Raw genomic sequence first — 27,857 nt, 5'->3', positions numbered from 1 at the left:
ATCGTATGCGTGTTTGGCGCCGTGCAGGTGAGCGCCACAATCAGGACTGCATACGACCGAGGCACACAGGGCCAACACCCGGCATCATGGTGTGGGGAGCGATCTCCTACACTGGCCGTACACCACTGGTGATCGTCGAGGGGACACTGAATAGTGCACGGTACATCCAAACCGTCATCGAACCCATCGTTCTACCATTCCTAGACCGGCAAGGGAACTTGCTGTTCCAACAGGACAATGCACGTCCGCATGTATCCCGTGCCACCCAACGTGCTCTAGAAGGTGTAAGTCAACTACCCTGGCCAACAAGATCTCCGGATCTGTCCCCCATTGAGCATGTTTGGGACTGGAGGAAGCGTCGTCTCACGCGGTCTGCACGTCCAGCACGAACGCTGGTCCAACTGAGGCGCCAGGTGGAAATGGCATGGCAAGCCGTTCCACAGGACTACATCCAGCATCTCTACGATCGTCTCCATGGGAGAATAGCAGCCTGCATTGCTGCGAAAGGTGGATATACACTGTACTAGTGCCGACATTGTGCATGCTCTGTTGCCTGTGTCTATGTGCCTGTGGTTCTGTCAGTGTGATCATGTGATGTATCTGACCCCAGGAATGTGTCAATAAAGTTTCCCCTTCCTGGGACAATGAATTCACGGTGTTCTTATTTCAATTTCGAGGAGTGTAGATCGATTTTACCTTGCTGGGCGTGCTGGTCTAGTTGTAAAGCGTGTGACTGGAAAGCGGGTGGTCGCGCGATCGAATTCAGATCGGATATCGGAAATTTTAATCTTGCCTTCACCTCTGATCTGTGTGAGGAGTCGCCGAGAACTACATGTGGTTAGGGTTACAGGTTAAACTGTAGGTCCCCTTTCCAGGTTTGGATAACTGGGCGAGATTAGGGACTTGTGCTTCGTCAAAGTGGCGTCCAAGTCAAAGACTTCTACCCAGCCAGTGAGCTACAGGATGTTATTATTTAATACGCTGATGAAAGTTCAGTGACCGACTGAAGAATGCTTATTGGGTGTCGCAGTTTCCCCTACCTATCAAACGTATACCACCGTGTAAGTCGATTCTCGCCACAAGACTGTCAGAAAAGGATTTCCTTCGTCAGTCTTGCTTTATTTGTTGGAGCAGACCACTCCGGAAATCCACGTTTCACTTTCGTAGACGTCACTATGGTCATACAGTTAAAAAAATAAAATAAAATAAATTCACTGAGAGGAATGATATGTTGTAACTGTAAGTTCCAGCGGTACTAATTAGGAAGGACGAATAAATAATCTTACTCAAGCAGACATATTTGGGATATTTAATTATTTTTCGAGTGTTATTTTTGATCTAATATTCCTGCGAAACTGCCTAAAATATTTATCGAGACGTTCATTCTTACAGAGAATTTATTTGCTTTGTTACAATAATACTATCGCAGGCTAAATTTTTAATTTCTGAAATATTTTGTAGTTTATAAACTAACTTGTTTCCCCAAAATCCAAAAAAATAAGGAAGATGTCGGAGCTTGTTAAGCAGTTATCACTGGAAAAGAATGTCATCAAACATCTTCTACCTCAGACCCTACGCCGCGCGGGGTAGTCCCGCTCTCTTAGGCGCCTTGTCACGGTTCGTGCGGCTCCCCCCGTCGGAGGCTCGAGTCATCCCTCCGGCATAGGTGTGTGTGTTGTTCTTAGCGCAAGTTAGTTTAAGTTAGATTAAGTAGTGTGTAAGCTTACGGACCGATGACCTCACCGGTTTGGTCCCATAAGACCTTACCACAAATTTCCAATTTTTTCAGGTTAAATTTTTTTGGCTAAGTTACCGTGAAAGAGGAAATTTCGGAAAACTGTGCTACCTTTTCCTTGCTTCATTTAGTATTATGAGCTCGTTTTCGGCTTTCTTCCACAGTTCTCTTTGCGGCACCCGATATGGCGGCAGTTGTGTCAGAGCCGACCATGTCCATTATGGAAGGACAGTCTCACTTATTTCTGGCAGGGCGCAAACCAGACTTTCCCAAAAGGAATACAGTCCATAACGGTATAAAATTTATGAACTCCCGCCATTGAAGACATTCCGATTCCTTCGATTAATTTTACGATTCTTAAGAGTGAGATTAAAAGGTGACATACAATCAGTGTCACATCACAGATACCGAAGCCTGCTTGAAATAAACATAATTTTCAACCCATACCAGTCCATGCCAATACGTGATCCGCCAACGGCCGTAGGAAGTCGTCATGCCTTACTTGTAATGCTAGGCAGAAGGCGAAATACTTTATCTCTTAAAATATATACTTGGCGAAAAACAATGATAATATTTGATACATTTAAACAAGAGGTTACTTCTTCCAGGGTCACTTCGTGGTAACGCAAGAGTCATTACAGCAAAGAATAAAGTCCCCATTCACGCCGGGAACTAGAAATGTGTTCATAAAGCTCGGAGTCTGGTAGGTGTACATCGTCACCCAGATGAAGATTACGTGCAACAGAAACAAAATATTTGACACGATAGGTGATGACTTCTGCAGAAGAGTTTTATAGAAAACTGACAGTCTGGACAATATGTAGAGTTTATTGTTGACTACTTCTTAAATATTTACAGAGTTGGCTGTGAGTGAAGAGTAGTTAAATTCGTACTTCCTAGGTGGACTGTGGAGTAGGTAAATGGTTATGGAGAAACACTCTCTAAAGCGTCACCTTCGTTAAGTAAGTATGACTACAGCTTTACGATTCGGAACTTAAACAGGCCGTTTACTATGAATGCATATTTCTATCTATGTATGCCGCTCATTTTATGACTAATGAGACGTCAGACACTGGGGGATAAAAGCTGTCGATAAATATTCTTTTCGTGTCTGCTTCCTACAATTCTAAAAGTAACTAAAAAGCAAGCTATCATATATCAACTGCTCTGCATCCTCCCCTTGGTGAGAATAAAATCTTTCGCATATTGTTCTGCAGAAAAGAGGAAGGGATTATCCAGAGCGTTGGGATTCAGTAGTAGTATCGTTTCGAGATTGCTGTCAACGATGGAAACGACTAACATTTGGGATAAGCATAAAGGGTGCCAAAAAGTGGATTATCGATGCGATCAGCGTATTTGGTGACTTTGTACGTGATATGATGGCCACATTGTGGACACACGTTCCGTAAGCTATGCGCACAGTGTGTCACAATTGTGTGGGTGGGATTGTCTACTAAGTTTTTCCGCTATGATCAAATTTCATCTGCTCACGATCAGTAAAACATACGCATAGAATGACACTTCACTACTCCTAATAAAAGGACCTTAAAAACCCATTGTTTCCGGCACATGTCATTTAGGGACCTTCAATTTCACAACTTAAAGATCCTGTAACTAGGTTCAGCAATATTATCGGAACGTTAATAAAATAAATTAAATAAAATATACTTTAATTCACAATATATGTTTTATTACTGAGGAACGGAGTGGGAAGAAAATTCAGGTGAATATCTTTTAGTACACAAGAACTTTGAAAGCAATATTAGAGATATTTAAGGAATTTCAGATATAACAGCAACACTTGTTCCAAAAATTAACAAAAGAAATTACATACAACTGGCCTTTACTCCGGGGCGCTCTTTTGCTGATCCAGATGAATTTGCAAGGCTTGTCGAAAACATATGCATAAACTTTGTCAGGGAATTTATCGTATGAAAAATTGAATATACCAAGGGAGTACAGTAATTATGCAACACATTTTTTATCAACCAATTTCGCTTTAAAAAATGTAGAGTTTTATGTGGGACATCGTGGAGTATTCCTGGTTCAGCTTCTATAGTTTCACGAAGTTTCGACAGGTGGCCACGCTATACGTCGCCTTCAAAATAGCGTGTGTGACGAAAGTGCGTTCTGGGCAGAGAGCTGTCATTGAGTTTCTTTGGCGGAAGACCAGGCAATTGAATACATTCATTGGCACTTGCAGAATGTCTACGGAGACCTGGCACTGAGCAAAAGCAGGATGAGTCGTTGGGCGAGGTGTCTTCCCTCATCGCAACAAGGTCGCGTAAACCTGTCCTGTCTCAAGCGTGCCGGCCGGCCGCACGCAGTTATGACTCCTGCAGTGTTGCAACAAGCAACAATGACATTCGATGTGATCGAAGGATCACAGTCAGCCGCTCCGAAGTTCAACTGGACGTCTCTATTGCTAGTGCCGACACAATCGTCCACCAGCTGAGGCAATCTAAGATGTGTGTCCTTCCCTTCCTCGCCGCCTAACATCAGACCATAGAGGGCAACGAAGGGCGACATGTGTGGAATTGCTTGCACGATACATGGGTTCTTCACTTGGAACCGGAAACAAGACGGTAATTCATGGCCTGGCACCATACCACCTTTCCACCGAAGAAAAAGTTCCGAGCCGCAGACTCATCTGATAAAGCCTTTACGACGGTTTCGCGGGACTCTGGAGGCGTTAGTCTGATGTCCTCCCTCATGGTGCAACGGTCAACTGAAGTGTGTTGTGCTGCCTTCAGAAATTTGTAGAAACGACTTCAGCGGGTTCGTCGCCACTAAAATATTAACTAAGTTTTCCTTTCCCATGACAACTAAAGGCCTCACACAAGTCTTCGCACACGAGAGGAACCCACAGAACTTCCGTATCCAATCTCCAGTCCTGTCTTGTACCTTCCGACTTCCGTCTGTCTGGCCAAGTGGGAAGCAGCACGTGAGTGATGGGGAGGTTAATGAGGCAGCAAGACGCTGGCAGCGACGTCGATCAGTAGAGTGGCACCATGAGGGCGTTCAGGACCTCCCAGTAGGGCCGTCGCACTCACTGGATTATTTGTTGAAAAATACGGTTTTGTAGCCTAAAAAGTGGGTAATAATGTAGCGTATTGGAACCCAACATGCAACCAACCTGCTTTCAGCAAAAATGTGTTGCATTGTTGAGTGGTACTTAAGTAAATAAATTAGTGAAATCAAAGTGAAGTAGAAATTAGAATATAAATGAAAAACCTGGTTTAGTTTAGAGAGTTACATACTGGCATTCAGCGGGCAAAACAGCAGAACAGAAGAGACAATGACCGTGAAGTCAGCAAGTTCCACATAAGCGGGCGCTGTCGATTCAGCCGTCAGGGCATCGCCCGACCGGCTCACGTGTTTCTCAGTTGTCGCATGTGAGCAAAAGCCCTCGCCTACATCCCAAGAGCCAATGACCGACGTTAAGAAGATTCTTCGAGAAGCTTTTCAACGTGACAGAAGAGGCAATGACCGGCTCACGTGTTTCTCAGTTGTCGCATGTGAGCAAAGGCCCTCGCCTACATTCCAAGAGCCAATGACCGACGTTAAGAAGAATCTTCGAGAATCTTTTCAACGTGACAGAAGAGGCAATGGCCGTGAAGTCGTTCACCTCCAGTAAACTGAAGTGAATAAATACGCGAGACGCAGTGGGCCCGACAGATGAAGACGAGAGGAAGACGAAGGCGAAGACGGAGACGAAGACGGAGACGAGCGACGAAGAAGACGAAGAAGTGAAGAAGCGTAGCAGTTGTTTTAAGTTAGTTTCGGTGCTGAAGACCGTCATGCAAGAAGAGACTACATCATGCACAGACGCACCAAGTCCGCCGCTGTAATGGAATAGCAAGCAGCAGCCTCGGCGCCAGAAGACAGAAGTTTAAAGGTATTTGAAGTCTGATCTTTACGTACCCGGGTGACTCGTGAGGACGGGAAGGAGACGGCCTCACTTCAGCAGTCACCTGTGAGCTGGGATGAAGACCTGACAGCCGAAGACTGGCAAGCGGGAGTCCGTGGTTCGAGTCCGGGACACTGGCCTTCCCCCGCCGCGCCGCTCTGCTGGCCGACGCACAACACACGCGGCCGCTTAGAGAAGAGAAACACTGGGACGCCACATTCAAGGTATCACCATCCGATGCACGACGTCGCTCGCAATAATTAAACGGGCCACCTCGCGCTGCGCGTCTCCGGTCAGCTGGGCGAGACGGCGACACGAGGTACACACCGCTACGCGTAATCAGACGCCGCCGCCGCCGCTGCCGCTGCCGCAGCAGAAGGCCACGCAAACGACACGGCTGCCGCTCTCCGAACCAAACATCCCGTAAGATACAATTGTACGAAACTTCCAATAAAAGTTATCTTATGTAAAAATGCTGTCTCATTCTACCTCATACCCGAGCCAAGGTAGAACCCACCCTGCCCACATTTTGTAAGAGAGAAAAGTTTATTTATTTAATATTTTCACCCTGACAGAACGCTTGAGAATGCTCATCCTGACAATTGACAGCATCAAAGGAGAAAACCCAGTTACATTTAGTAGCAGAAGTGCTACATTTAATACCACAACTGTTACATTTGGTGTCAGAGAAAAAACCCTTGGCTCAATATGAGGTGTGAATGACAGTCACTAAAGATCCACAGTATTGTTTAATGTGTGAAAGGATAGAGGTTTGCATAGCAGTCGTAATATTTTCTTTATTTAGAAGTGTATTCTCTCTCATAATTTTAAGAGTTTGTCGAAAATATTTAAACATCCTTTTCATTCAGTGTGGTAAGATTGTGTAACTAACAGTTTGTAAAATGATGACACGAAATCGTACAAAGTCAGAGTCAGCACCACAAGCGGTTTCTACTGCGGAAGCTATTCAGAGCTTAGTTAATCAAATAGCACAGCTTAAAAATGATAATAATGCATTATTTAAACAGTTTTGTGAGGTTAGGCAAACCAGTTCAGTCCCTCCCACCCTAGATTCCTCAGCAGCAGCCTTGGTAACTCCTTTTTCAGGTAAACCTGGCGAAGACATAACAGCCTTTTTTGATGATTTAGTAGCAGCTGCAAAGTTAGGATCATGGTCAGATGAACAGCTCTTACAAATGACAAAGTTAAGATTGCTAGGAGAGGCTAAAGCACACGTATTATACCATGAAGAATTACGGAATGCTCCAACATTTGAGGAATTGAAGAAAGGATTACTTAAACGTTTTCAAAAACAGAACAGCTGTAGATTTTATAGAGAAAAATTACACACTATCACTCAGAGGCAAAACGAGTCATTAGAAAGCTTTGTAGATAGGATTAGAAAAGTTAATATTAACACCTATCAGTTGACAACTAGTGTTGAAGCAAATAAAGTTATTTTACAAGAGGCAGAAGGTAGAGCTCTAGATACATTTTTACGTGGGTTACCTCCTGAAACGTCCCGTCGTGTCAGGGCAGAGTTTCCTAAAAATTTAGCGGATGCTGTATCTGTGGTGACGGCTTTTGAAGAAATTGACATTGCCACCAGATACAAGGAGAAGCGAAATGTATTTTCAGCAGGAGTACGATGTTTTAGGTGCGATCGACAAGGCCATATAGCAAAAAACTGCAGACAACCTCAATGCACTAATTGTCAAGGAATAGGTCACACATTCAAGGAATGCAGGTCTAAGAAAGTTTTTGGAAATAGAAATCAGTTAAACTCAAACGGGAATGTCGGAACCGCCGCCAGGCGTTCCCAATAAAATTTCATGCCATTAAGGCGAATGTGAAGGCGGAATGCTGGTTATCTGCTACCATACGGGGTAAAGAGGCAAGGATACTGGTGGATACAGGCGCAAACGTATCAATAGTGAGTAATGAATGTATTGGAGAAAAGAAATATGACCCTCCAAGGTATAGATTGAGTGGAGTAGGAGGAGGTACAGTGAAGTCATTAGGATATACATCATTGATTTTCTATATTCACGGTGTACAATTTCAAGAAGATGTAGAAGTGGTAACAAAGATAACTGACGGGTACGACGCGATCCTAGGGTTGGATTTCCTGAATAAACATCACGCTAAAATTGACCTCAGACAGCAAACTGTAGAACTTAGCGGAATAGTATTTCAGCTAGGTGACACAGCTGCAAAGGGCCCTCTGCCGCAAGATATCCCTAACCGGAAGGCGAAATCAACTACACTGCGTGCAACGTCCTTGAAGGTTGATTCGCGGGATCAGATACCATCTGGCTCAGGAAAACTTCTCTGGATGACCGTTGACCCCGAGGTACCTACAGATACAGTGGGTCTAATAGAGCCATTAGAGGAAAATGAGGAATTAGATGTATCACATTGTTTTGTACGTAGAAGTGTTGTACGGGTTCAAGACGTTGAGGGAGAAAGAAAAGTACCGGTACATATTGACAATTTCGGAGTGGAGGACAAAGAGTTGCATAAGGGAATATTAGTAGCTACAGTCAGTACTTTTGAAGAAGAAGATTTTATTTGGTCAGATATTAATGATGGTCAGAAACCAGACGCCTATAAAACCGCATTGCGCCAGAAGATTGAGCATTTGAAAGGAAAGGATAGAGACACGATAGAAGCAGTTTTAGTTGAGTTCCAAGATTTATTTAATGCAGAAGGTCCACTGCCAGCAACAGATATCACACAGCATAGGATCCCAACAGGAAATAGCCCCCCAGTTTATAGAAAGCCTTATAGAGTTGCGCATCACTTACAGCCAGTACTGGATGAATTTTTAGAACAGCATCTAAAAGATGGAATCATAGAATATTCTGATTCGCCTTATAATTCAAATATTGTAATTATTCGAAAGAAGTCTCCCGACGGTACGAAACGATATAGATTTTGTTGTGACTACAGACACCTTAACAAACAAACTATCTCAGATGTATATCCTCTTCCAAACATTACAGATATCATTGACAGTTTAGGTAACAGTAAATACTTTTCAACAATCGATTTACGTAGCGGATATCATCAATTGGAAGTTGCACCTGAAGATAGGCATAGAACAGCATTTTCTACCCCTGGAGGCCACTGGCAATTTAAAAGAATGCCTTTCGGTTTGAAAAATGCACCAGCAACTTTTCAAAGACTACTCGATGGAGTATTGCGAGGACTAAAAACTCAGCAATGTTGTGTATATCTAGACGATATTATTGTATTCTCCAAAGACATTAATGAACATGCTGTGCGTCTGCGTAATGTTTTTCAGAGACTTAGAAAAGCTAAATTAACATTAAATATGGAAAAATGTAGTTTTGCATTGACAGAGGTTACATACCTAGGGCATGTAATTAGTGAAAAAGGAATTAGAACAGATCCTCAATTAATTTCGGCAGTTAAGGACTTCCCAACAGCACAACGCGTTAAGGAAGTACAAAGTTTCATTAGTCTCGCATCGTATTACCGAAAATATGTTCAAAATTTTGCTGAAATTGCCCGACCCTTAACCCAATTATTGAAAAAGGGTGCAAAATTTCATTGGTATGAAGATTGTGAATCAGCATTTCAAACCCTTAAAGACAAGTTAACACACAGTCCAGTATTAGCCTACCCAGATTATAATAAAGAATTTATTTTATCCTGTGACGCAAGTGGTCATTCAGTAGGAGTTGTTTTGAGTCAGAATATTAATGGCGCGGAACACCCCATAGCCTACGCTTCGAGACAACTAACAACAGCAGAAAGAAATTATTCCACAACAGAGAAAGAATTGTTAAGTGTTATTTATGGCATCAAATACTTTAAATGCTACTTGTGTGGTAGGAAATTCAAGGTTATTACCGACCACGCAGCTTTAAAATGGTTGCTTGGGTTAAAGGATCCATCTAGTCGTCTTACCCGTTGGTCCCTATGTCTTTCCGAAATGGATTTCGAAGTTATTCATAAACCAGGCAAAAAACACACGAATGCAGATTGTCTAAGTCGGAAAATAGCACTTTTGGAAGCAACAGGCCGAGATACTGAGGACTGGAGAAAGGCACAAGATGAGGATACAGAATGCAAAAAATACGCATCTCAAAAACAATTTTGCTTTGAAGATGGTGTATTATGCCGTAAAACAAAACTTGGACCGCGAATTGTTGTTCCCCAACACCTTAGACAAGAAATAATGGCAGAGGCCCACGATCATAACCTTGCAGGACACGGTGGACAGCGGACAACCGAAAGACGTGTAGCAGAGCGATTTTGGTGGCAAACTAGAAAGCAGGATGTTGCGCAGTACGTTCGCAATTGCATTGCGTGCGCACAATGCGCTGAACTTTCTCGTTCAAAAATACCCTTACAGAGGCTCCCCGAGGCTTCATGTCCATTTCAAATCTGTGGACTGGATCTCTACGGGCCATTTCATAAAACACCTGCTGGTAATAAATATGTTCTTACTATTATAGATTACTTTTCACGCTATCTAGCTATAGTGAGTCTCCCAGATCAGCAAGCAAACACAGTTGCCCAAGCTTTAGTTAACAACTGGGTACTTAAATTTGGCGTACCTGAAGCTATTATCACAGATCAGGGATCTAATTTTATGTCTGAATTAATGAAACAGCTATGCCACTTACTAAAAATGCGTAAATTACGCACAACTCCGTTACACCCTCAGTGCAACGGACGCACAGAAAGAGTTCATCGGACAATTGGCAAGATGCTTAGTTATTATATTAACGAACAACATTCTAATTGGGATACGTATTTACCAATAATTGTGTCGGTATACAACGCCAAAACGCATGAAGCAACTGGCATGTCACCTTATGAAGTAGTCTATGGGAGGAAAATGACGTCCCCGTTTGATGTCATCAGGCAGAAAAACGGAAAAGTCGGAGAAACAGTAAGAGATTTCAGTCGAATGATGAAAGATGTATGGAAAAAGGTTCAAAAATCTAATACAAAGGCTTTGGAACGACAGGAAAGGTTAGGTAATACCCAAGCTAAATATCCAAATTACAAAATCGGTCAGTGGGTTATGCTTTCAACTCCTTACATAGCGAAAGGAAAAACGAAGAAATTTGTAACAAACTACAGAGGTCCTTATCAAATTATTGAGATCACGTCACCAGTCAACGTTAAATTGCAACTGCCCACCCGAACTACCATTGTCCATGCAAGTCGTTTAAAACCTTTTAAGGGCGCTCCAGATGTAATTCCTTCAACAATAGTGTCTGCTTTTCCGAAGGGTGGAGGAAGTTACCGAAAAGGAAAAAGAGTAGCCACGCCAGCACAACATACAGACATGGCACCATACAATCTTCGACCAAGAGTGCGAATGTCCTAGTGGAATCTCAGTAGACTGTGGATAGTATACAAATGTAGATAATTAATAAATGATAATGCTTTATTTAAAAAAAAAGTTGAACGTAGAAACACGTAGATCTTGTAGTAAACAATGTATTCCTTCTTTTTCTTGTTTTTGTTTTTACTAGGTTGGTAGGCCCATAACCATGTTGTTTGCTTTTTTCAGAAAACGCCATGCAAAGCATTTCCTACACAAAACCTGTCCTACCTCAATGACTCCCTTGACAGTTCCCTTCTGAAGTCATTAGATACGTTCATAAACTCACAGAAAGGCAAAATTGATGCCAATGTTATGATGCAACATGTCTTAAAATTAAAAGGTGAACACAAAACTAAAATTACTCTATAATGCTAGGAACGGGTATATCTGGAACCTTTGTGTTGGTGTTTCTGCTTTGTACAGTTTTCTTTTATTTAAGACGAAAAAATAAGCCAAATCATAATATACCACTTCATCAAATCCCTGTTAACTGGATACCACACTCTTAACTGGTGTACTTCAATGTTTACTTTTCAGCATTAGTGTATTAATTTTGTTTATTGTACTTCACTCTTTACTAAACAGTCTTATGTTGAAGTAAACAATACTGTAGAATAGATATTCTTGCATTAATATAGGGCAGATTAAACAGCTGTTGCTATGTAATTTTCTAAGTGAAAAATCTATTTCTGTTTATTCATTCTCATCAAGATTTGTTACACTTATTATAACCATTTATGTGTGAACTATGTGATTCATGAGCGCACAGTGCTTTGGTAAAGTGATAAAGTATTTTCAGCATACTTAATGTGAAGCATGTGTGATCTTCTAAGTCGAGAGTTTTCGTTACTTGTGTTAGTGCTTTTGCCGTGTGAAGAGTGGAGGAATGTTGAGTGGTAAATTCGAGGGCGAATTTCTCCGAAGAATGGAGGAATGTTGAGTGGTACTTAAGTAAATAAATTAGTGAAATCAAAGTGAAGTAGAAATTAGAATATAAATGAAAAACTTGGTTTAGTTTAGAGAGTTACATACTGGCATTCAGCGGGCAAAACAGCAGAACAGAAGAGACAATGACCGTGAAGTCAGCAAGTTCCACATAAGCGGGCGCTGTCGATTCAGCCGTCAGGGCATCGCCCGACCGGCTCACGTGTTTCTCAGTTGTCGCATGTGAGCAAAGGCCCTCGCCTACATCCCAAGAGCCAATGACCGACGTTAAGAAGATTCTTCGAGAAGCTTTTCAACGTGACAGAAGAGGCAATGACCGGCTCACGTGTTTCTCAGTTGTCGCATGTGAGCAAAGGCCCTCGCCTACATTCCAAGAGCCAATGACCGACGTTAAGAAGAATCTTCGAGAATCTTTTCAACGTGACAGAAGAGGCAATGGCCGTGAAGTCGTTCACCTCCAGTAAACTGAAGTGAATAAATACGCGAGACGCAGTGGGCCCGACAGATGAAGACGAGAGGAAGACGAAGGCGAAGACGGAGACGAAGACGGAGACGAGCGACAAAGAAGACGAAGAAGTGAAAAAGCGTAGTAGTTGTTTTAAGTTAGTTTCGGTGCTGAAGACCGTCATGCAAGAAGAGACTACATCATGCACAGACGCACCAAGTCCGCCGCTGTAATGGAATAGCAAGCAGCAGCCTCGGCGCCAGAAGACAGAAGTTAAAAGGTATTTGAAGTCTGATCTTTACGTACCCGGGTGACTCGTGAGGACGGGAAGGAGACGGCCTCACTTCAGCAGTCACCTGTGAGCTGGGATGAAGACCTGACAGCCGAAGACTGGCAAGCGGGTGTCCGTGGTTCGAGTCCGGGACACTGGCCTTCCCCCGCCGCGCCGCTCTGCTGGCCGACGCACAACACACGCGGCCGCTTAGAGAAGAGAAACACTGGGACGCCACATTCAAGGTATCACCATCCGATGCACGACGTCGCTCGCAATAATTAAACGGGCCACCTCGCGCTGCGCGTCTCCGGTCAGCTGGGCGAGACGGCGACACGAGGTACACACCGCTACGCGTAATCAGACGCCGCCGCCGCCGCCGCCGCCGCCGCTGCCGCAGCAGAAGGCCACGCAAACGACACGGCTGCCGCTCTCCGAACCAGAACATCCCGTAAGATACAATTGTACGAAACTTCCAATAAAAGTTATCTTATGTAAAAATGCTGTCTCATTCTACCTCATACCCGAGCCAAGGTAGAACCCACCCTGCCCACGTTTTTTAAGAGAGAAAAGTTTATTTATTTAATATTTTCACCCTGACAGAACGCTTGAGAATGCTCATCCTCACAATTGACAGCATCAAAAGAGAAAACCCAGTTACATTTAGTAGCAGAAGTGCTACATTTAGTACCACAACTGTTACAGCATTACTTATTAAACGCCCACCGTGATTTACGATGACGGCGCCACAGCTGCAGCGAGGACTTTAACCTTTGGTGCTATAAAATTCTTGCGGAAGCTAACTGCAAAGGCTACACATTTATGCTCTATTATCCTCGGGTTTTTTCATAAAAACAGATCTTCAGCATTCACATATACAGATATTGAGCACGTACTGAAATTCGTAAGCAAAGGAAAAATTGTAAGATAATAAATTCGTGAGGACGAAACATATGAAAAAATAATTGATTTCTGTTTTAAATCATTAACCTTATAATTGTTCAACAGTCACAATTCTCAGAATGTCTGCTTTCCACAAGGTCCGTTGAGTTCCCTAGCCAGCTACTGAGAATGTTAACTGTTTTCAAACATTCTAAGAATAAAGTTGTTGTTGTTGTTGTTGTTGTGGTCTTCAGTCCTGAGACTGGTTTGATGCAGCTCTCCATGCTACTCTATCCTATGCAAGCTTCTTCATCTCCCAGTACCTACTGCAACCTACATCCTTCTGAATCTGCTTAGTGTATTCATCTCTTGGTCTCCCTCTACGATTTTTATCCTCCACGCTGCCCTCCAGTACTTAATTGGTGATCCCTTGATGCCTCAGAACATGTCCTACCAACCGATCCCTTCTTCAAGTTGTGCCACAAACTCCTCTACTCCCCAATTCTATTCAATACCTCCTCATTAGTTATGTGATCTACCCATCTAATGTTCAGCATTCTTCTGTAGCACCACATTCTCTTCTTGTCCAAACCATTTATCGTCCACGTTTCACTTCCATACATGGCTACACTCATTACAAATACTTTCAGAAACGACCTCCTGACACTTAAATCTATACTCGATGTTAACCAATTTCTCTTCTTCAGAAACGCTTCCCATGCCATTGCCAGTCTAAATTTTATATCCTCTCTACTTCGACCATCATTAGTTATTTTGCTCCCCAAATAGCAAAACTCCTTTACTACTTTAAGTGCCTCATTTCCTAATCTAATACCCTCAACATCACCAGATTTAATTCGACTATATTCCATTATCCTCGTTTTGCTTTTGTTGATGTTCATCTTATACCCTCCTTTCAAGACACTGTCCATTCCGTTCAACTGCTCTTCCAAGTCCTTTGTGGTCTCTGACAGAATTACAATGTCATCGGCGAACCTCAACGTTTTTATTTCTTCTCCATGGATTTTAATACCTACTCAGAACTTTTCTTCTGTTTCTTTTACTGCTTGCTCAATATACAGATTGAATAGCATCGGGGAGAGGATACAACCCTGTCTCACTCCCTTCCCAACCACTACTTCCCTTTCATGCCCCTCGACTCTTATAACTGCCATCTGGTTTCTGTACAAATTGTAAATAGCCTTTCGATCCCTGTATTTTACACTTGCCACATTCATAATTTGAAAGACAGTATTCCAGACAACATTGTCAAAAGCTTTCTCTAAGTCTACAAATGCTAGAAACGTAGGTTTGCTTTCCTTAATCTTTCTTCTAAGATAAGGCGTAGCGTCAGTATTGCCTCACGTGTTCCAACATTTCTACGGAATCCTAACTGATCTTCCCCGAGGTCGGCTTCTATCAGTTTTTCCATTCGTCTGTAAAGAATTAGCGTTAGTATTTTGCAACTGTGACTTATTAAACTGATAATTCGGTAATTTTCACATCTGTCAACACCTGCTTTCTTTGGGATTGGAATTATTATATTCTTCTTGAAGTCTGAGGGAATTTCGCCTGTCTCATAAATCTTTCTCACCAGATGGTAGAGTTTTGTCAGGACTGGCTCTCCCAAGGCTGTCACTAGTTCTAACGGAATGTTGTCTACTTCCGGGGCCTTGTTTCGACTTAGGTCTTTCAGTGCTCTGTCAAACTCTTCACGCAGTATCATATCTCCCATTTCATCTTCATCTACATCCTCTTCCATTTTCATAATATTGTCCTCAAGAACATCGCCCGTGTATAGATCCTCTATATACTCATTCCACCTTTCTGCTTTCCCTTCTTTGCGTAGTACTGGGTTTCCATTTGAGCTCTTGATATTCATGCAAGTGGTTCTCTTTTCTCCAAAGGTCTCTTTAATTTTCCTGTAGGCAGTATCTATCTTACCCCTCGTGAGATAAGCCTCTACATCCTCTACATCATTTGTCCTCTAGCCAAACCTGCTTAGCCATTTTGCACTTCCTGTCGCTCTCATTTTTGAGACGATTGTATTCCTTTTTGCCTGCTTCACTTAATGCATTTTTTATTTCCCCCTTTCAACAATTGAATGCAGTATTTCTTCTGTTATCCAAGTATTTCTATTAGCCCTCGTCTTTTTATCTACTTGATCCTCTGCTGCCTTCACTATTTCAGTCCTCAAAGCTACCCATTCTTCTTCTACTGTATTTCTTTCCCCCATTCCTGTCAATTGTTCCCTTATGCTCTCCCTGAAACTCTGTACAACCTCTGGTTCTTTCAGTTTATCCAGGTCCCATCTCCTCAAATTCTTCATTTTTAATCTACAGTTCATAACCAACAGATTGTGGTCAGAGTCCACATCTGCCCCTGGAAATGTCTTGCAATTTAAAACCTGGTTCCTAAATCTCTGTCTTACCATTGTATAATCCATCTGAAACCTTCTAGTATCTTGTATCTAGTAAGAATGAAGTAACGAATGCAATTCTAAACATAAAAACCAACAAAAGATTTCTGTCAGAGAAAGTGATCGCAAATTATGTTAAAGTCAGCTCCCGGACAAAAACATCTAAGTTACCAAAGCTAAACGTCAAGCTATTTGGTTAAAAACTGAAGTCAATTTAGAATATAATAAGAAAGAAAAACTAAAGAAATCAATGTACAAATTGCATTTACAATTAGGATACCGCCTCTCATCTGTACAGCCTATACAGGGTGTTACAAAAAGGTACGGCCAAACTTTCAGGAAACCTTCCTCACACACAAATAAAGAAAAGATGTTATGTGGACATGTGTCCGGAAACGCTTAATTTCCATGTTAGAGCTCATTTTAGTTTAGTCAGTATGTACTGTACTTCCTCGATTCACCGCCAGTTGGACCAATTGAAGGAAGGTAATGTTGACTTCGGTGCTTGTGTTGACACGCGACTCATTGCTCTACAGTACTAGCATCAAGCACATCAGTACGTAGCATCAACAGGTTAGTGTTCATCACGAACGTGGTTTTGCAGTCAGTGCAATGTTTACAAATGCGGAGTTGGCAGATGCCCATTTGATGTATGGATTAGCACGGGGCAATAGCCGTGGCGCGGTACGTTTGTATCGAGACAGATTTCCAGAACGAAGGTGTCCCGACAGGAAGACGTTTGAAGCAATTGATGGGCGTCTTAGGGAGCACGGAACATTCTAGCCTATGACTCGCGACTGGGGAAGACCTAGAACGACAAGGACACCTGCAATGGACGAGGCAATTCTTCGCGCAGTTGACGATAACCCTAATGTCAGTGTCAGAGAAGTTGCTGCCGTACAAGGTAACGTTAACCATGTCACTGTATGGAGAGTGCTACGGGAGAACCAGTTGTTTCCGTACCATGTACAGCGTGTGCAGGTACTATCAGCAGCTGATTGGCCTCCACGGGTACACCTCTACGAATGGTTCATCCAACAATGTGCCAATCCTCATTTCAGTGCAAATGTTCTCTTTACGGATGAGGCTTCATTCCATCGTGATCGAATTGTAAATTTTCGCAATCAACATGTGTGGGCTGACGAGAATCCGCACACAGTTGTGCAATCACGTCATCAACACAGATTTTCTGCGAACGTTTGGGCAGGCATTTTTGGTGATGTCTTGATTGGGCCCCATGTTCTTCCACCTACGCTCAATGGAGCACGTTATCATGATTTCATACGGGATACTCTACCTGTGCTGCTAGAACATGTGCCTTTACAAGTACGACACACCATACGGGTTATGCTCGATGGAGCTCCTGCACATTTCAGTCAAAGTGTTCGTACGCTTCTCAACAACAGATTCGGTGACAAATGGATTGGTAGAGGCGGACCAATTCCATGGCCTCCACGCTCTCCTGACCTCAACCCTCTTGACTTTCATTTATGGGGGCATTTGAAAGCTCTTGTCTACGCAACCCCGGTACCAAATGTAGAGACTCTTCGTGCCCGTATTGTGGACGGCTGTGATACAATACGCCATTCTCCAAGGCTGCATCAGCGCATCAGGGATTCCATGCGACGGAGGGTGGATGCATGTATCTTCGCTAACGGAGGAGTCTTGAACATTTCCTGTAACAGAGTGTTTGAAGTCACGCCGGTACGTTCTGTTCTGTGCGTTTCCATTCCATGATTAATGTGATTTGAAGAGAAGTAATAAAATGAGCTCTAACATGGAAAGTAAGCGTCTCCTGACACATGTCCACATAACCTATTTTCTTTCTTTGTGTGTGAGGAATGTTTCCTGAAAGTTTGGCCATACCTTTTTGTAACACCCTATATAAGTAGCCCACCACATGGATTGTGCTCTTGGTAAATAACCACAAAAAATACCCTCATATCTAGGCATAGGAAAAACTGTGGATCACTCGTTAAACGCATAGTAAATGAACCCCAAATAAATGGAGAACAGCAGCAGCAGCAAATATTCTGTAAAACACAACATATCTCTTCCAGTTCTAACGAACTTTTCCTGTTAAAAAAGGGCTTCAATCATAATACTGCTCTCAAGCCCAGCAGCAAGAGCACGAAAGACCTAAAGCTACTAAAAGACTTCTACGTGACACTGTGAAACAAGAGTGTAATGAGGAAACAACCTTGTCATACAGAGCTAACAAACTCACAAAAGTAAACATATACTTTTAGAAAATAATACAAAGAAAACAAAACTCTCAAACGTATCAAGGATAATTAATTGGCGCCAAAGATCTCATGATGAAGGCTGATAGAGGGAATTCTGTACTCACTGAAACAACTACAGAATACACTGACAAAACGACAGAATTTTTTCAGACCAATAATTTTACAGAACTGGAAACAGACCCCACAGCAAGATTCTAAGCAAAACTTTGTAAGTCACTTAACAAACGTTAATCCCTTTTAAATAAATATGAATCACAGAACTGCGTAACAATGAATCCCACTCCACTGACACATTTTTCACAGTCTAAGATCCACAAAGAAAGCAGCTCATATGACCATTAGGAAACTCAGTAAAAGAATAAACAGGAAGTTGAAGTCGTGCCACCAGTAAAAACTTGAGAATGAAATCAGATCAAACACTCATACTGCAAATCAAAATACAATGAGCTCACTACTCTCATCTATGGCATGAGATGACAAGCAGTTTACTAATGAAATCACCCCACTTTGGGAGTCAATAATTAAATACTACTATGATCATACAGTGAAATCAAACAGCCGAAGATTACGAGAATAAGGCATTGCTATGCAAGTGGAAGATATTAATTAGGGGATTGAAATATGAAACGTTTGATTTTATTACAATACCATTTACACAAATTACAAAACTCAGCGCTGATTTGACTATGGGTGGATACGACTCAGTTATTGGGGAAAGAATCATTTCACCATTTTTCGTAGTCATTTGTCATGTGATGATGACGGCAGCAGACGATGGGTCGGTATAGTCCATCGCCTCGTACCTGTGCGCTGGCGAGTTGGTAGCTCTCATTGGTGTTCCATGCGAGGCTCTAGACTGGTCTCCAGGTTCACTGCTCGCCATGGGGAATGTAGCCGAAGCAGTGTGTTAGGAAGGTAATCGTAAGGTTCAGTCAAGTACTTCATTCAAAAAATGGTTCAAATGGCTCTGAGCACTATAGGACTTAACATCTGAGGTGATCATTCCTCTAGACTTAGAACTACTTATGCCTAACTGACCTAAGGACATCACACGCATTCACGCTCGAGGCAGGATTCGAACGTGCGACCGTAGCAGCAGTGCGGTTCCGGACTGAAGCCCCTAGGACCGCTCGGCCTCTACGGCCGGCAAGTGCTCCCATCCCAAGCACTGGACCATAACGATTCGTCTATTTAACATGGAATAGGGATCGAATCAGTCACAACGTGACGGTCAACTTTTGGATGGGAGAAAAGATCACAAAGTCAGAAAACTAAGTAGACGATGGGTGGAAGAGCTTCCATGTCTTCTTGCTTTCGCACTGTCTCCCCAACTGTCTCTTGACTTCTCTGAACCCCCCACAGCTCATGGATTCGTCTCGGCATCGTCATTGGTGGACACTAATGCAATGCCACCCAGTGACTGATCGCTGGTTCCTGACCACATCTCGTAATTCAGGGCAGAAATTTTCTACCTTGCATGGGCTGGTGTGTGACTCGGGAACTGTTTTTCTCCCGTTTTCACTGTCGACGGTATTTCCAGTGTTGGTAGCAATCAATCCAGCACATTATTTCTATATTTTTTCGTAGTTCTTTGTTGCTGTGAAATCAACCACACAAGGCTTCTCTATAGCGGCCGTCTCTGCATGAGGTCTGGCTAGTGTTATATTTGTGCTTCGTCTAAGAATCTTCTGGTGTTCATGATTTATATGCAACCTTCTTACTGTGCAGCAAATATTTTTTAAAGCTGGCTGGTTCTTCTTCTGCAGTTCCACAGTTTCACGTGCCTCCTGTATGCCGTCCTGGAGCTTTTGTGTCTAGGTTCTATCTTAGTGCCTGTAGGCATCCATGAATTATCTGCACTTATCTCACTTTTTAAGGAAGGCAGAAACTGCTGCAATATGCCAGGAGTTTCACACATGTCTACGCGTGAATTCTTGCTCAATTTATGTATGCATTATGTCTCAGTGCCTGCAGGGGCCCACTAATCATCGGCACATTTCTCACTGTCCGCCAGGACCTTCGCAGGATGTCTACCTTTAAAAGAACCTAGGGCACCCCCAAGCCTACACCCTTGTGGATGCAGAATGTCTCCATGACCGCATCTCAATTGTCGCTGTATGAGGTCCCCTCCTACTGGATTGCTGACACTGGCAAGCAGGGAAAGTATCTACCGGCAGAGCTATTTGACAGCGTTTTGGCATGGCCCCTAAGCTTTTGATACAGAAGTTTGAGAGTCATGACAAAGTGATTCATCTATATTCACCTGGGCCATTATGCAAGCATTAAAAAAAGATTTACTCCCTAATAACAATAAGAAAACTTTACTCACTAATGTGAGATTTTGTTGAGATGTCACATTTTTAATTGTGCTATGAAGTGTTAATCTCATTCGACTCCTTACTCAAATGTTTGCCCTTGATAAATCGATCCAAGATATGCACAAATAAACGAAGGCCAAAACAAGTGGGCTGTACATGAGAGAAACAAATCATATTCAAGTTAGTGATAACGTCAAAGATATACATAAGGCATACAAAATTGGTACGGAACTAAGACGTGCGATAACAAAAATTAAATCATGCACAGTAATGCTGTTCATCACGGAGACATCTGTCACACAGAAGAATACTATACAAATACAATAGCCGGCCGCGGTGGCCGTGCGGTTCTAGGCGCTTCAGTCCGGAACCGCGGGACTGCTACGGTCGCAGGTTGGAATCCTGCCTCGGGCATGGATGTGTGTGATGTCCTTAGGTTAGTTAAGTTTAAGTAGTTCTAAGTTCTAGGGGACTGATGACCTAAGGTGTTAAGTCCCATAGTGCTCAGAGCCATTTGAACCATTTGAACCAAATACAATACCCATAGAATCTTAAAAAGGTCTCCGTTTTTCTTAAAAAAAAAAAGGAAGCGTTTGCACTTCCTGTAATCGAGCAATTAAAGTGTCTTCTCCTCTGTCTGCGACGTACTTGTGTTGCATCTCTGTACTCTACAACAGCAACAGAAATCTGAATCAAATTTCGGTGCCTGTGCGGTTCTCACCACACACACTAGCCGTCTTACAATTTGGCACAGTGTACATCAGTATGATGAAACTTTTACAAGTACATCTAAATGGCACTGCACTCGTGTGAGTTGCGTTGTAGCCCCTCGAAACTGTAAGTTTCATGCTGTCGAATGCAGGTAGTCCTCTCAGCCTCGCACCAAGCGATACATCGACGCACGGAACCAAAGCTCACAGACATGCGACCGTCATTTCACCTCTCCACATGCACACCTAGTGTCCCACAGTATAGACACACACACACACACACACACACACACACACACACACACACAAATGACCATCTAAGCACAATAATTAAAAAAAAACATGTTGCTGTCGTACCCAGGCTGTGGGAGTTATATATCCCAACGTCGCGCATGTTGTAAGCAGTATAAACTTTAGGTGCTGTCTGCAGAGTCCCCTGGTTCCAAGTGAGACGTCATCGGCTTTTCCCGCCATTTTGAAACATGGAAACACCACCGGTCCTCTGACCACCATCTGGCTTTGCAGATTTTTCAACCGTGGACGGATTAACATTATCCTGCAATACTGGCTAAAGGACGTATACTACACTTTCTTGGGGCACTTTACAGTACTTCTCAACCAATTCGCAATCTCTTTCGTATTTTCCGCGGCACATTAACTTCTCAGTCGTTGTGGGGCTTCTTCTTCAACCATTATTGCTGTCTCGGCTTGCTTGTCGTCGCCGGTCTGAGTGGCCGTGCGGTTCTAGGCGCTACAGTCTGGAACCGAGCGACCGCTACGGTCGCAGGTTCGAATCCTGCCTCGGGCACGGATGTGTGTGATGTGCTTAGGTTACTTAGGTTTAATTAGTTCTAAGTTCTAGGCGACTGATGACCTCAGAAGTTAAGTCGCATAGTGCTCAGAGCCATTTGAACCATTTTGCTTGTCGTCACTGCTTTTGAATATGGTATTTCGCTGCTTACTATTATGTTCCTTGTGGAGCCTGTCTTCCGTACTCGGATGGGTAGCGTGGGGTGTGACGGGAGCGTACTCATTAACGGTCTCTGGTCTTCTGTATCCTAAAAGTACATGCGCAAGGGTCTCTAACCCACGAGCAGCCGTATCATGTCCGGCAGATTCCCTTTCGTCGGCTATGTACGTGGTATTGTCATAGCGACCTGTAGACATCGAAATAACTTGATCTGGAACCCCTGTTACCTCTAATAAATCACCTTTTAGCTCGCGTGGCCCATATATGAACATTCCCTTGTCCTCCTTACATTTTACTAAATGAATTGTGCCCAAAGTATCCTCTACATCCTATGCAACCGGATCTTTGAACAAGTTAACCACAGTTCTAGTGCTCTGCTCGAAAATAAGTAATTACCGATTATAAAAGTAAGTGAAAACCTACCTAAGAGAATTGTATTCACCTGGAAGCCATTTTCCCACTCACTTAGTGACACCAAGACTGGTTTCCTACCTCCTTTTCCCCACAAAAGCGAGAATCCTTTAAGGATATCTCAGATAATTTACTACCACTTTCCAGTAGTTTCGGGTAAAAAGGCGTCGAAAGTGCCGTCATTTTCGACCCGGAATCCAGACATTCTCTCATATTTGTTCCTTCCGTGGTTATCTCAGTGGTGGTTTTCAGGCAAGTCTGGTTACTCACAGTACTGGCCAATGTCGTGTTGCACTTGCGACTGCCAGTACCTCACGTTGCGTTGCTATGTCCCTTCTCTGATGAGGCGTCCCATGCTCTATCTCATCGTCTTTCGTCATTCACTTGTGCGATCTCACGCACCTCTGCCTGAGGTGGGCCAGTGATGGTGAACCTCTATTACTCCATTACTCTTTCGCCCGCTTTCATTATGTGATGCTTGCACGCACTTCAAGCGGGATCTGTGGTCCGGCACTTCGATCCCACTTTGCTCTCCCTGGCGTGGACCGCGTCGTCTGTCCTGCTCTCGCATGTTCCCTTCCTCACTCCTTAGTTCGTTATTGGACCCATTCTACCTTTCACTCTTGCGCTAACGTGTGCCGTCATTTGTTTCTTGTGCTCTTCAATGTCGTTCAAAGACATGGCACTACACCATTCCTCATCTGTCATTTTGTCGTTGAAGTCTCCCACCGGAACTACAAACGGAGGCAACACTAAGACACGACAGTGTCGGAAGTCTCTATATACGGCATGTATTTGCATGCCAAATCTAACTACCACCCAGCGCAGAAGATCTCTGTTATCCGTTCTTTGGCTATCCATGCGCTTCGTCTAACTTACGCTCAAAACGTAGCACATGAACTGAGAAGCATGGTAACGAAAAAAAAGAAAGCAAGATATGTTAGACATCAACAGCGTCATTACCTTAAGTGAAAACCGCCACTGACCGGACTGGTAAACGCCGTCTACGGTTTGGTGTTCAGCTGTCTTCTACAGTAGCCGCAAGATCCACGATGTGCTGGGCTCCACGTAGGACATGGTAGATTCCATACACATTGCAGATGCGTACAATGTGGAGTGTCAGTGTGGAGAAGTATACATCGGTGAGATCGGCAGGCCCATGAGACTCGCATACGGGAACACGAGCGCTAAACATTCGTCTAGACGCTAGAGCAACACAGCAAACGCGCAGTGGCTGAACACTAGCAAGACTGCGAGAAGGAAATGAGATATGATATGTGCGTACTTGCCAAAGAGCCGGGTTTGGTAAAACGAAAGATCAGAGAAGCCATCTAGATATTAAAACGTCCCAACAACTTGAATAGTGTGGGTGGCGTGGCCAACCTGGCTGCCGGCCCGACAACACGCAACGCAAGCGCTACCGGAGAGTAACTGTCGCGGAGCGGCCTGCGTCTGCCAGGAGGAAAACACGAGCCCGTGCCTCGAGGTGACCTGCTGATGACCACCAGTCATGATAAATGTTGCAAGAAGCAGAAACGTCCCCTTTGAACATTTATATAGGACTGAGCTGAAACTGACACACAATATTTTTAGCGCAACGCAATCTGACTTTCAATAATCCGTACAAAACAATGGCCCTGACTAACATTAACCTATACCTTTCACAAATCACTTACCTCATAAAAATCTTCGTTACTCGAACTACTGCAATACAGCGAGCGCCACTACTGCCAGCTAAATACAAGATTCAAACTACGGAAGGCACTAACTACTGATAGGCATAGTTAGCAAATGAAAGATTTTAATAGAGAACAAACAATGTATTTACTTTAATAGTCATAATATATATAGCAGTTCATCACAAATTTCAAAACTCCGCCATCCCTCTCCCCACATCCACCACTGCTAGCGGCTCACCTCCAACTGCGCAACGCTACGCGCTGTTCACGTCCAGCTGCCCAACACTACAATGGAAGACAACAATGCTAACTAGCCACAGACTGCACACAGCGCAGCCAGTGATTTTCATACAGAGCGCTACATAACGTTGCCAATAAGAAAACATAAACAGCCTACTTACATAGCCCCCATGCTCCCCACAAAAAATTTACAAATTGTTTTGGGCAGTGGCCAATAATGATTTGATAACATTTTTCATAATTACAATAACAAAGAAATCAAATGCACACACTTATTGATACAATGTTGGTCAAAAGCTAAAATTTTCTCACATTCCATAAAGCTAGTCCTGATCATTCATCATAATAGGAATTACAGTTTTTTTTTTTCACAAAGTCTCATTAGTAAAAGAAATTGCACACAGAAGTAGTGGATTTCCATGCAGTCTTGAAGAAGTAGTGTTGCCCTTCCAACGGAAAGACAGTGCTGACTCTTGACATGCAGACAGGTAATGGGCCACAACAGAGCAAACCCACAGCAGAGTCATTCGAACTTTTGAAGAATATTGGTACGTAGGTCATCACAGAGCAGACCCACTGTAGTCCTGGTAGAGACTGTGGTATTGGTGGGCCACCAGAGGTGCAGACCCACTGCAGTCCTTGTAGAAATAATGGTATTGGTGGGCCATCAAAGATGCAGACCCACTGTAGTCCTTGTAGAGATAGCCAGCAGCCATCTGTTGCGACTGTGCAGGTGCACAATCACAATTGAAGAGTCTTGCGGAGAATATAGCAAGTCCATAACCACCACTTGTGCACTCACAAAGTTTTTTTTTGAATTGTCCTTAGAACCAGCATTGCTGTTATCCACTCCCTTGCTGAATTATTAACACACGTGCAAACACTAACAGTCCCAACTTCTCACATTTTGTGCATTACTGTGACCAACAGAAATGTGTGCAGTGAAATGAATGCTTACAAGTTACTTAATTTGATTAACTGGTGTCAATTACAATATTATAACATGAGAATACAATTACAAAGGTACAAAATACATCATTAAAAACATAACAATACAGATAATATTTGTAGTAATACAGGCTTTACAAAACAATAGAAATAAACATATACATTAGTGTTACAGGAATTATGACATAAGTACATTCATAAAAGATCAGAATAAGTTTCGAAACATCAACTTTACACATGAGCAGTAAAACAAAACAGAATAAATAATGTCTAAGCATATTTAAAAGGTAAATAACATATTATTAATGCCAATTATATTTGAGGATAACAGTATTCCTCATCATAGTGAATGTAGCTTAATATTAAAAGTGAAAAAATCACAAATTTGTGTTTTTACGTCATTACAGACTTTTTGACATTTCGATTCAATGTTATGTAACTCAGTAGTTAAATCTTCACGTGTTTGTTCAAGCTTATGTTCCACTGAGTCTAACTTTTGAAGCTTTTGTTCCATTGTGTCTAACTGTTGCTGTGTTTGCCTCTGGTGTTGTTCCATTGAGTCTAACTTTTGAAGATTTTGTTCCATTGTGTCTAACTTTGGAAGATTTTGTTCCATTGTGTCTAGCTTTTGAAGCTTTTGTCCCATTTGTTGCATTAATTGTAATAACAATGCACTGGTGTCTGAAACATGTTCCTCAGTGCTTTTCGGCAGTGAATTTGCACCGGCAACATTCACATTTTGACAAGCGGAAAATGTGTCTTGACTCATTTGAGAAAATGGTGAGAACCCAAAACCTGAGTCTACAGTATTTGCAATATTGTGTTCTGTCATTCCCAATTCCTGAGGCAAGCTGTTGCCGACCGATCGATCGATAATGCTTCCCTGTTTACTAATTGTTTCACTGCCTACACCATTATTTGACGCCCGCTCCATTTCCCTATGCACAGTTACCAAATTACTACTTTGAATATTTGTTAATTCATTACACAGTGATGCTGATAAGCTACACTCGTCGTCACTATTATTTCTCAGTTTACTTTGGAGCCTAGTGTTACGTTTTTCACACGCCATTATTGTCACAATATTTCACACGACAACACAGAAAAGCACAATTTGAAGAGCAAAAATAAGAGAACACATTAACATAGCACTGAAAATAATATCTAGTTAATTGCAAGCGCAGCTGCGAAATACTTGGTGCAAATCTACATGCATGCCACAACTGTTTTACTGTGCAACAATGAAAAACCACAACTACAAAGGAAATTCTCTCTATAATTACGCGCTAGCAATAAACAAAACCTACACTAATTACACAAACTACAAGAAAAAAATCAGAAGATTCCAGTGAGGGACCCTCGGCTAAGGGTCGACATATGAAACGTCCCCTCAGAAAAATTATACATGACTGAGCTTAAACTGACACACAATATTTTTAGCGCAACGCAATCTGACTTTCAATAATCCGTACAAAACAATGGCCCTGACTAACATTAACCTATACCTTTCACAAATCACTTACCTCATAAAAATCTTCGTTACTCGAACTACTGCAATACAGCGAGCGCCACTACTGCCTGCTAAATAAAAGATTCAAACTACGGAAGGCACTAACTACTGATAGGCATAGTTAGCAAATGAAAGATTGTAATAGAGAACAAACAATGTATTTACCTTAATAGTCATAATATGTATAGCAGTTCATGACAAATTTCAAAACTCCGCCATCTCTCTCCCCACATCCACCACTGCTAGCGGCTCACCTCCAACTGCGCAACGCTACGCGCTGTTCACGTCCAGCTGCCCAACACTACAATGGCAGACAACAATGCTAACTAGCCACAGACTGCACACAGCACAGCCAGTGATTTTCATACAGAGCGCTACATAACGTTGCCAATAAGAAAACATAAACAGCCTACTTACATAGATAAGAGCAGGGTCCCATTCCCTCCACTGTAGTAACCAATTACACTAAGTTTCCTGCTTAAGGGGCCAATTATAACAATGATCTTTTGGTTGTGTTGGCAGAAGAGCATCACCGTGTTACGAGTCGAGGCCGAAATGCACGCGTTTTAGCTCAGCAGGCTGGCGTTAGGGGGGAAGGACTATACCGACGTGAGGTCTGGAACATGACAAGGAATGAGAATTCAGAAAGTGGACGTAATTAGTTTGAAACTTAACTTTAGTCCATCAATGATGAACGTCGCTCTTGACGGTACATGATTCACAATATTATGTTCAGAATACATTCTTGAGATATGACGTCTAGTAACTGAATTTGGCGCCTTGCTAGGTCCTAGCAAATGACGTAGCTGAAGGCTATGCTAAACTGTCGTCTCGGCAAATGAGAGCG

This window comes from Schistocerca cancellata, chromosome 3 (assembly GCF_023864275.1).
Source record: "Schistocerca cancellata isolate TAMUIC-IGC-003103 chromosome 3, iqSchCanc2.1, whole genome shotgun sequence".
In the NCBI taxonomy this organism is placed as follows: domain Eukaryota; kingdom Metazoa; phylum Arthropoda; class Insecta; order Orthoptera; family Acrididae; genus Schistocerca; species Schistocerca cancellata.
The sequence above is the reverse complement of the archived record's forward strand: the minus strand, read 5'-3'. Positions refer to the sequence as shown.